Below are 8,802 nucleotides of genomic sequence, written 5' to 3'. Positions count from 1 at the left end.
ACAAATATGCCAATAAAAATACCATGTATTTACCCATACAGGTATCATACTTATGCCTATATACGTACCACATATTTGCCCTTAAAATACCATACATTTGCCCATATATGTACCATACATATGCCCATATTTGTACCATACATATGCCTATAAAAGTACCATAGATATGCCAATACGTATCATACATATGCCCACATAAGTACCATACATACTCTCATTTAAGAACCATTCGTAATAATATATCTCTATGTAAATAAACAATATAGAATTGACAATTTTCATTACCCATTTTTAATTGTGATCAATATAATTATTACTAGATGTTTTTGAACTCATTTTGCTTAATAATATGTTGAGAAAACATGATGATTTGTCTGATATTTGAGATGGCTGTATCTTGGTAAATATGGCTGTAAAGGCCTTCATATTTAAAATTAGCAAAGAAAGACTTTATAGAAAGAAATGTAAATTAATGTGGTAAATCTAATGGTACCATTTTCAAAGCGATTCTATGGCTGGTTTTGATTTTGAGTTTTGAGAAAAATGACGATTTCGCCAAGGCGTCGATTTTTTCTTGTCCACAGTCTGATTGTGTGACCCGTCACCAAGAAGCGCTAAGTTTACTTTCATTATATGTTCTGTTTTTGTTTTTAGTGAATTGGCAATTGATTAATTACTTTCCTTAAGCTGTTTGAGGCAAAGAATTATTCCCCTCAAAGAAAAGTTTGAGGGAAATTATGCAATTGTCTATACCTTGAAGGCACAAGCAATTAGTAATTAACTCTTACTTCCCTGGATGTACACATGTCAATATTAGTACCATACACATGCCCATATAAGTACCATACACATGCCCATATAAGTATCATACACATGCCCATATAAGTACCATACATATGCCGATAAAAGTACCACAAATATGCCAATAAAAGTATCATGTATTTACCCATACAGGTATCATACTTATGCCCATATGCGTACCAAATATATGCCCTTAAAATATCATACATTTGCCCAATATATGTACCATACATATGCCCATATTTGTACCATACACATGCCCATATTTGTACCATACATGTGCCCAGAAAAGTACCATACATATTTCTATGGTAATTTTATAGTACCATAGATACTTTCCCTTCAGACAGCTTAGGGAAAGTAATTAATCAATTACCAATTCACTAAAAACAAAAACAGAACATATAATGAAAGTAAACTTAGCGCTTCTTGGTGACGGGTCACACAATCAGACTGTGGACAAGAAAAAATCGACGCCTTGGCGAAATCGTCATTTTTCTCAAAACTCAAAATCAAAACCAGCCATAGAATCGCTTTGAAAATGGTACCATTAGATTTACCACATCAATTTACATTTCTTTCTATAAAGTCTTTCTTTGCTAATTTTAAATATGAAGGCCTTTACAGCCATATTTACCAAGATACAGCCATCTCAAGTATCAGACAAATCATCATGTTTTCTCAACAAATTATTAAGCAAAATAAGTTCAAAAACATCTAATAATAATTATACTGATCTTATTAAAATATGGGTAATAAAAATTGTCTTTTCTATATTCTTGATTTATTTAGATATAGATTATTACGAATGACACTTAAATGAGCATATGTATGGTACTGATGTGGCTATATGTATGATACTTATATGGGCATATATGTACTCCTATGGGCAAATGTATGGTACTTGTATGGGCATATATATGGTACGTGAATGGGCATATAAGTACCATACACATGCCTTATAAGTACCATAAACATGCCCATATAACTACCAAACTCATGCCCATATCAGTACCATAAATATGCCCATAAACGTACCATACATATGCCGATAATAGTACCACAAATATGCCAATAAAAATACCATGTATTTACCCATACAGGTATCATACTTATGCCTATATACGTACCACATATTTGCCCTTAAAATACCATACATTTGCCCATATATGTACCATACATATGCCCATATTTGTACCATACATATGCCTATAAAAGTACCATAGATATGCCAATACGTATCATACATATGCCCACATAAGTACCATACATACTCTCATTTAAGAACCATTCGTAATAATATATCTCTATGTAAATAAACAATATAGAATTGACAATTTTCATTACCCATTTTTAATTGTGATCAATATAATTATTACTAGATGTTTTTGAACTCATTTTGCTTAATAATATGTTGAGAAAACATGATGATTTGTCTGATATTTGAGATGGCTGTATCTTGGTAAATATGGCTGTAAAGGCCTTCATATTTAAAATTAGCAAAGAAAGACTTTATAGAAAGAAATGTAAATTAATGTGGTAAATCTAATGGTACCATTTTCAAAGCGATTCTATGGCTGGTTTTGATTTTGAGTTTTGAGAAAAATGACGATTTCGCCAAGGCGTCGATTTTTTCTTGTCCACAGTCTGATTGTGTGACCCGTCACCAAGAAGCGCTAAGTTTACTTTCATTATATGTTCTGTTTTTGTTTTTAGTGAATTGGCAATTGATTAATTACTTTCCTTAAGCTGTTTGAGGCAAAGAATTATTCCCCTCAAAGAAAAGTTTGAGGGAAATTATGCAATTGTCTATACCTTGAAGGCACAAGCAATTAGTAATTAACTCTTACTTCCCTGGATGTACACATGTCAATATTAGTACCATACACATGCCCATATAAGTACCATACACATGCCCATATAAGTATCATACACATGCCCATATAAGTACCATACATATGCCGATAAAAGTACCACAAATATGCCAATAAAAGTATCATGTATTTACCCATACAGGTATCATACTTATGCCCATATGCGTACCAAATATATGCCCTTAAAATATCATACATTTGCCCAATATATGTACCATACATATGCCCATATTTGTACCATACACATGCCCATATTTGTACCATACATGTGCCCAGAAAAGTACCATACATATTTCTATGGTAATTTTATAGTACCATAGATACTTTCCCTTCAGACAGCTTAGGGAAAGTAATTAATCAATTACCAATTCACTAAAAACAAAAACAGAACATATAATGAAAGTAAACTTAGCGCTTCTTGGTGACGGGTCACACAATCAGACTGTGGACAAGAAAAAATCGACGCCTTGGCGAAATCGTCATTTTTCTCAAAACTCAAAATCAAAACCAGCCATAGAATCGCTTTGAAAATGGTACCATTAGATTTACCACATCAATTTACATTTCTTTCTATAAAGTCTTTCTTTGCTAATTTTAAATATGAAGGCCTTTACAGCCATATTTACCAAGATACAGCCATCTCAAGTATCAGACAAATCATCATGTTTTCTCAACAAATTATTAAGCAAAATAAGTTCAAAAACATCTAATAATAATTATACTGATCTTATTAAAATATGGGTAATAAAAATTGTCTTTTCTATATTCTTGATTTATTTAGATATAGATTATTACGAATGACACTTAAATGAGCATATGTATGGTACTGATGTGGCTATATGTATGATACTTATATGGGCATATATGTACTCCTATGGGCAAATGTATGGTACTTGTATGGGCATATATATGGTACGTGAATGGGCATATAAGTACCATACACATGCCTTATAAGTACCATAAACATGCCCATATAACTACCAAACTCATGCCCATATCAGTACCATAAATATGCCCATAAACGTACCATACATATGCCGATAATAGTACCACAAATATGCCAATAAAAATACCATGTATTTACCCATACAGGTATCATACTTATGCCTATATACGTACCACATATTTGCCCTTAAAATACCATACATTTGCCCATATATGTACCATACATATGCCCATATTTGTACCATACATATGCCTATAAAAGTACCATAGATATGCCAATACGTATCATACATATACCCACATAAATACCATACATACTCTCATTTAAGAACCATTCGTAATAATATATCTCTATGTAAATAAACAATATAGAATTGACAATTTTCATTACCCATTTTTAATTGTGATCAATATAATTATTACTAGATGTTTTTGAACTCATTTTGCTTAATAATATGTTGAGAAAACATGATGATTTGTCTGATATTTGAGATGGCTGTATCTTGGTAAATATGGCTGTAAAGGCCTTCATATTTAAAATTAGCAAAGAAAGACTTTACAGAAAGAAATGTAAATTAATGTGGTAAATCTAATGGTACCATTTTCAAAGCGATTCTATGGCTGGTTTTGATTTTGAGTTTTGAGAAAAATGACGATTTCGCCAAGGCGTCGATTTTTTCTTGTCCACAGTCTGATTGTGTGACCCGTCACCAAGAAGCGCTAAGTTTACTTTCATTATATGTTCTGTTTTTGTTTTTAGTGAATTGGCAATTGATTAATTACTTTCCTTAAGCTGTTTGAGGCAAAGAATTATTCCCCTCAAAGAAAAGTTTGAGGGAAATTATGCAATTGTCTATACCTTGAAGGCACAAGCAATTAGTAATTAACTCTTACTTCCCTGGATGTACACATGTCAATATTAGTACCATACACATGCCCATATAAGTACCATACACATGCCCATATAAGTATCATACACATGCCCATATAAGTACCATACATATGCCGATAAAAGTACCACAAATATGCCAATAAAAGTATCATGTATTTACCCATACAGGTATCATACTTATGCCCATATGCGTACCAAATATATGCCCTTAAAATATCATACATTTGCCCAATATATGTACCATACATATGCCCATATTTGTACCATACACATGCCCATATTTGTACCATACATGTGCCCAGAAAAGTACCATACATATTTCTATGGTAATTTTATAGTACCATAGATACTTTCCCTTCAGACAGCTTAGGGAAAGTAATTAATCAATTACCAATTCACTAAAAACAAAAACAGAACATATAATGAAAGTAAACTTAGCGCTTCTTGGTGATGGGTCACACAATCAGACTGTGGACAAGAAAAAATCGACGCCTTGGCGAAATCGTCATTTTTCTCAAAACTCAAAATCAAAACCAGCCATAGAATCGCTTTGAAAATGGTACCATTAGATTTACCACATCAATTTACATTTCTTTCTATAAAGTCTTTCTTTGCTAATTTTAAATATGAAGGCCTTTACAGCCATATTTACCAAGATACAGCCATCTCAAGTATCAGACAAATCATCATGTTTTCTCAACAAATTATTAAGCAAAATAAGTTCAAAAACATCTAATAATAATTATACTGATCTTATTAAAATATGGGTAATAAAAATTGTCTTTTCTATATTCTTGATTTATTTAGATATAGATTATTACGAATGACACTTAAATGAGCATATGTATGGTACTGATGTGGCTATATGTATGATACTTATATGGGCATATATGTACTCCTATGGGCAAATGTATGGTACTTGTATGGGCATATATATGGTACGTGAATGGGCATATAAGTACCATACACATGCCTTATAAGTACCATAAACATGCCCATATAACTACCAAACTCATGCCCATATCAGTACCATAAATATGCCCATAAACGTACCATACATATGCCGATAATAGTACCACAAATATGCCAATAAAAATACCATGTATTTACCCATACAGGTATCATACTTATGCCTATATACGTACCACATATTTGCCCTTAAAATACCATACATTTGCCCATATATGTACCATACATATGCCCATATTTGTACCATACATATGCCTATAAAAGTACCATAGATATGCCAATACGTATCATACATATGCCCACATAAGTACCATACATACTCTCATTTAAGAACCATTCGTAATAATATATCTCTATGTAAATAAACAATATAGAATTGACAATTTTCATTACCCATTTTTAATTGTGATCAATATAATTATTACTAGATGTTTTTGAACTCATTTTGCTTAATAATATGTTGAGAAAACATGATGATTTGTCTGATATTTGAGATGGCTGTATCTTGGTAAATATGGCTGTAAAGGCCTTCATATTTAAAATTAGCAAAGAAAGACTTTACTAGAAAGAAATGTAAATTAATGTGGTAAATCTAATGGTACCATTTTCAAAGCGATTCTATGGCTGGTTTTGATTTTGAGTTTTGAGAAAAATGACGATTTCGCCAAGGCGTCGATTTTTTCTTGTCCACAGTCTGATTGTGTGACCCGTCACCAAGAAGCGCTAAGTTTACTTTCATTATATGTTCTGTTTTTGTTTTTAGTGAATTGGCAATTGATTAATTACTTTCCTTAAGCTGTTTGAGGCAAAGAATTATTCCCCTCAAAGAAAAGTTTGAGGGAAATTATGCAATTGTCTATACCTTGAAGGCACAAGCAATTAGTAATTAACTCTTACTTCCCTGGATGTACACATGTCAATATTAGTACCATACACATGCCCATATAAGTACCATACACATGCCCATATAAGTATCATACACATGCCCATATAAGTACCATACATATGCCGATAAAAGTACCACAAATATGCCAATAAAAGTATCATGTATTTACCCATACAGGTATCATACTTATGCCCATATGCGTACCAAATATATGCCCTTAAAATATCATACATTTGCCCAATATATGTACCATACATATGCCCATATTTGTACCATACACATGCCCATATTTGTACCATACATGTGCCCAGAAAAGTACCATACATATTTCTATGGTAATTTTATAGTACCATAGATACTTTCCCTTCAGACAGCTTAGGGAAAGTAATTAATCAATTACCAATTCACTAAAAACAAAAACAGAACATATAATGAAAGTAAACTTAGCGCTTCTTGGTGACGGGTCACACAATCAGACTGTGGACAAGAAAAAATCGACGCCTTGGCGAAATCGTCATTTTTCTCAAAACTCAAAATCAAAACCAGCCATAGAATCGCTTTGAAAATGGTATCATTAGATTTACCACATCAATTTACATTTCTTTCTGTAAAGTCTTTCTTTGCTAATTTTAAATATGAAGGCCTTTACAGCCATATTTACCAAGATACAGCCATCTCAAGTATCAGACAAATCATCGTGTTTTCTCAACAAATTATTAAGGAAAATAAGTTTATAAACATCTAGTAATAATTATACTGATCTTATTAAAATATGGGTAATAAAAATTGTCATTTCTATATTCTTGATTTATTTAGATATAGATTATTACGAATGCCACTTAAATGAGCATATGTATGGTACTGATGTGGCTATATGTATGATACTTATATGGGTATATATGTACTTTTATGGGCATATGTATGGTACTTGTATGGGCATATGTATGGTACTTGTATGGGCATATGTATGGTACTTGTATGGGCATATGTATGGTGCTTATTTGTATATATATGGCACTCATATGGGCATATGTATACCTGAATGGCCATATATATATGGTACTTTTATAGGCTTATGTATGGTCCTTTTAAAGGCATATGTATGGAACTTATTTGGGCATGTGTATGGTGCTTATATGGGCATGTGCAAGGTAGTTATATTGGCATGTGTATGGTACTTATATGGGCATCTGTATGGTATTATATGGGATTATGTATGGTAATTATATGGGCTATATGTATGGTACTTATATGGGCATTAAAATTTGGCATCATTAGCAATTTCATGCAATGGGGGTCATGGGGTTGACCCCAAAGGCAATTTGACTGCCCCACACCACCCACTAGTCATCATGCAAAGTTCAGTTTCAAGTTTCTTCTTGCCTTCAGCCTTACACAAACAGACATCCTTATTTCATAGATATAGAAGACAGGCAACTAATAAATCGAGTAAACAAATCCGGATCAAAAGATGAAAGGAAACATGGCGACTCAGGACGTGACGGCTCCACAGCTCAGCTGCCAAGAAATAATTGTAGCCCGGGCGAAATCGTCATTTTTCTCAAAACTCAAAATCAAAACCAGCCATAGAATCGCTTTGAAAATGCTACCATTAGATTTACCACGTCAATTTACATTTGTTTTTATAAAGTCTTTCTTTGCTATTTTTAAATATGAAGGCCTTTACAGCCATATTTACCAAGATACAGCCAACTCAAATATCAGACAAATCATCATGTTTTCTCAACATATTATTAAGGAAAATGAGTTCAAAAACATCTAATAATAATTATATTGATCACAATTAAAAAATGGGTAATGAAAATTGTCATTTCTATATTCTTGATTTATCTCGCGTCTTGCAGGGTTGGACTTCCATGGTGCAAGTGGTTGGGCACCCTTCCGTCCCTCCGTCCTATCCCAGCTCCTTGTCCTGATATCCTTGCTCCTTGACCTCATATCCTTGCTCCTTGTCCTGATATCCTTGCTCCTTGACCTCATATCCTTGCACCTTGTCCTCATATCCCAGCTCCTTATCCTCCCATCAATCCAATGTGCATGTGCTATATAGGCCGGAGTGGCTAATCTCTTTCTGCTCATAATTAACTTTTCATATTCCATGATGATAGTTTTCACTTATTAAACGTTACTGTACCTGCTCCTCTAAATAATTTTCTTTGATGTCCAAAATATGCTTTGAGCTTCTCTCTCGAGAAAGCTTAAAGTTCACTTGGTATCACTTTTCTTTCTTTCTTTCTGGGCTCAATAGACCAGTTTTTGACTTTTAGAAAGTTCCACTTATCATGAACTTTGACCTTGAGCGACAACAGTGACCTTATATAACTACACTCGCAAAGTATGTCAATCTATACACCTTAAATATACCTATTTTATATATACATTTCACCCGTCAGTATAATAATATTTATATCAAA

This window comes from Procambarus clarkii, chromosome 38 (genome assembly GCF_040958095.1).
Source record: "Procambarus clarkii isolate CNS0578487 chromosome 38, FALCON_Pclarkii_2.0, whole genome shotgun sequence".
NCBI lineage: Eukaryota > Metazoa > Arthropoda > Malacostraca > Decapoda > Cambaridae > Procambarus > Procambarus clarkii.
The sequence above is the reverse complement of the archived record's forward strand: the minus strand, read 5'-3'. Positions refer to the sequence as shown.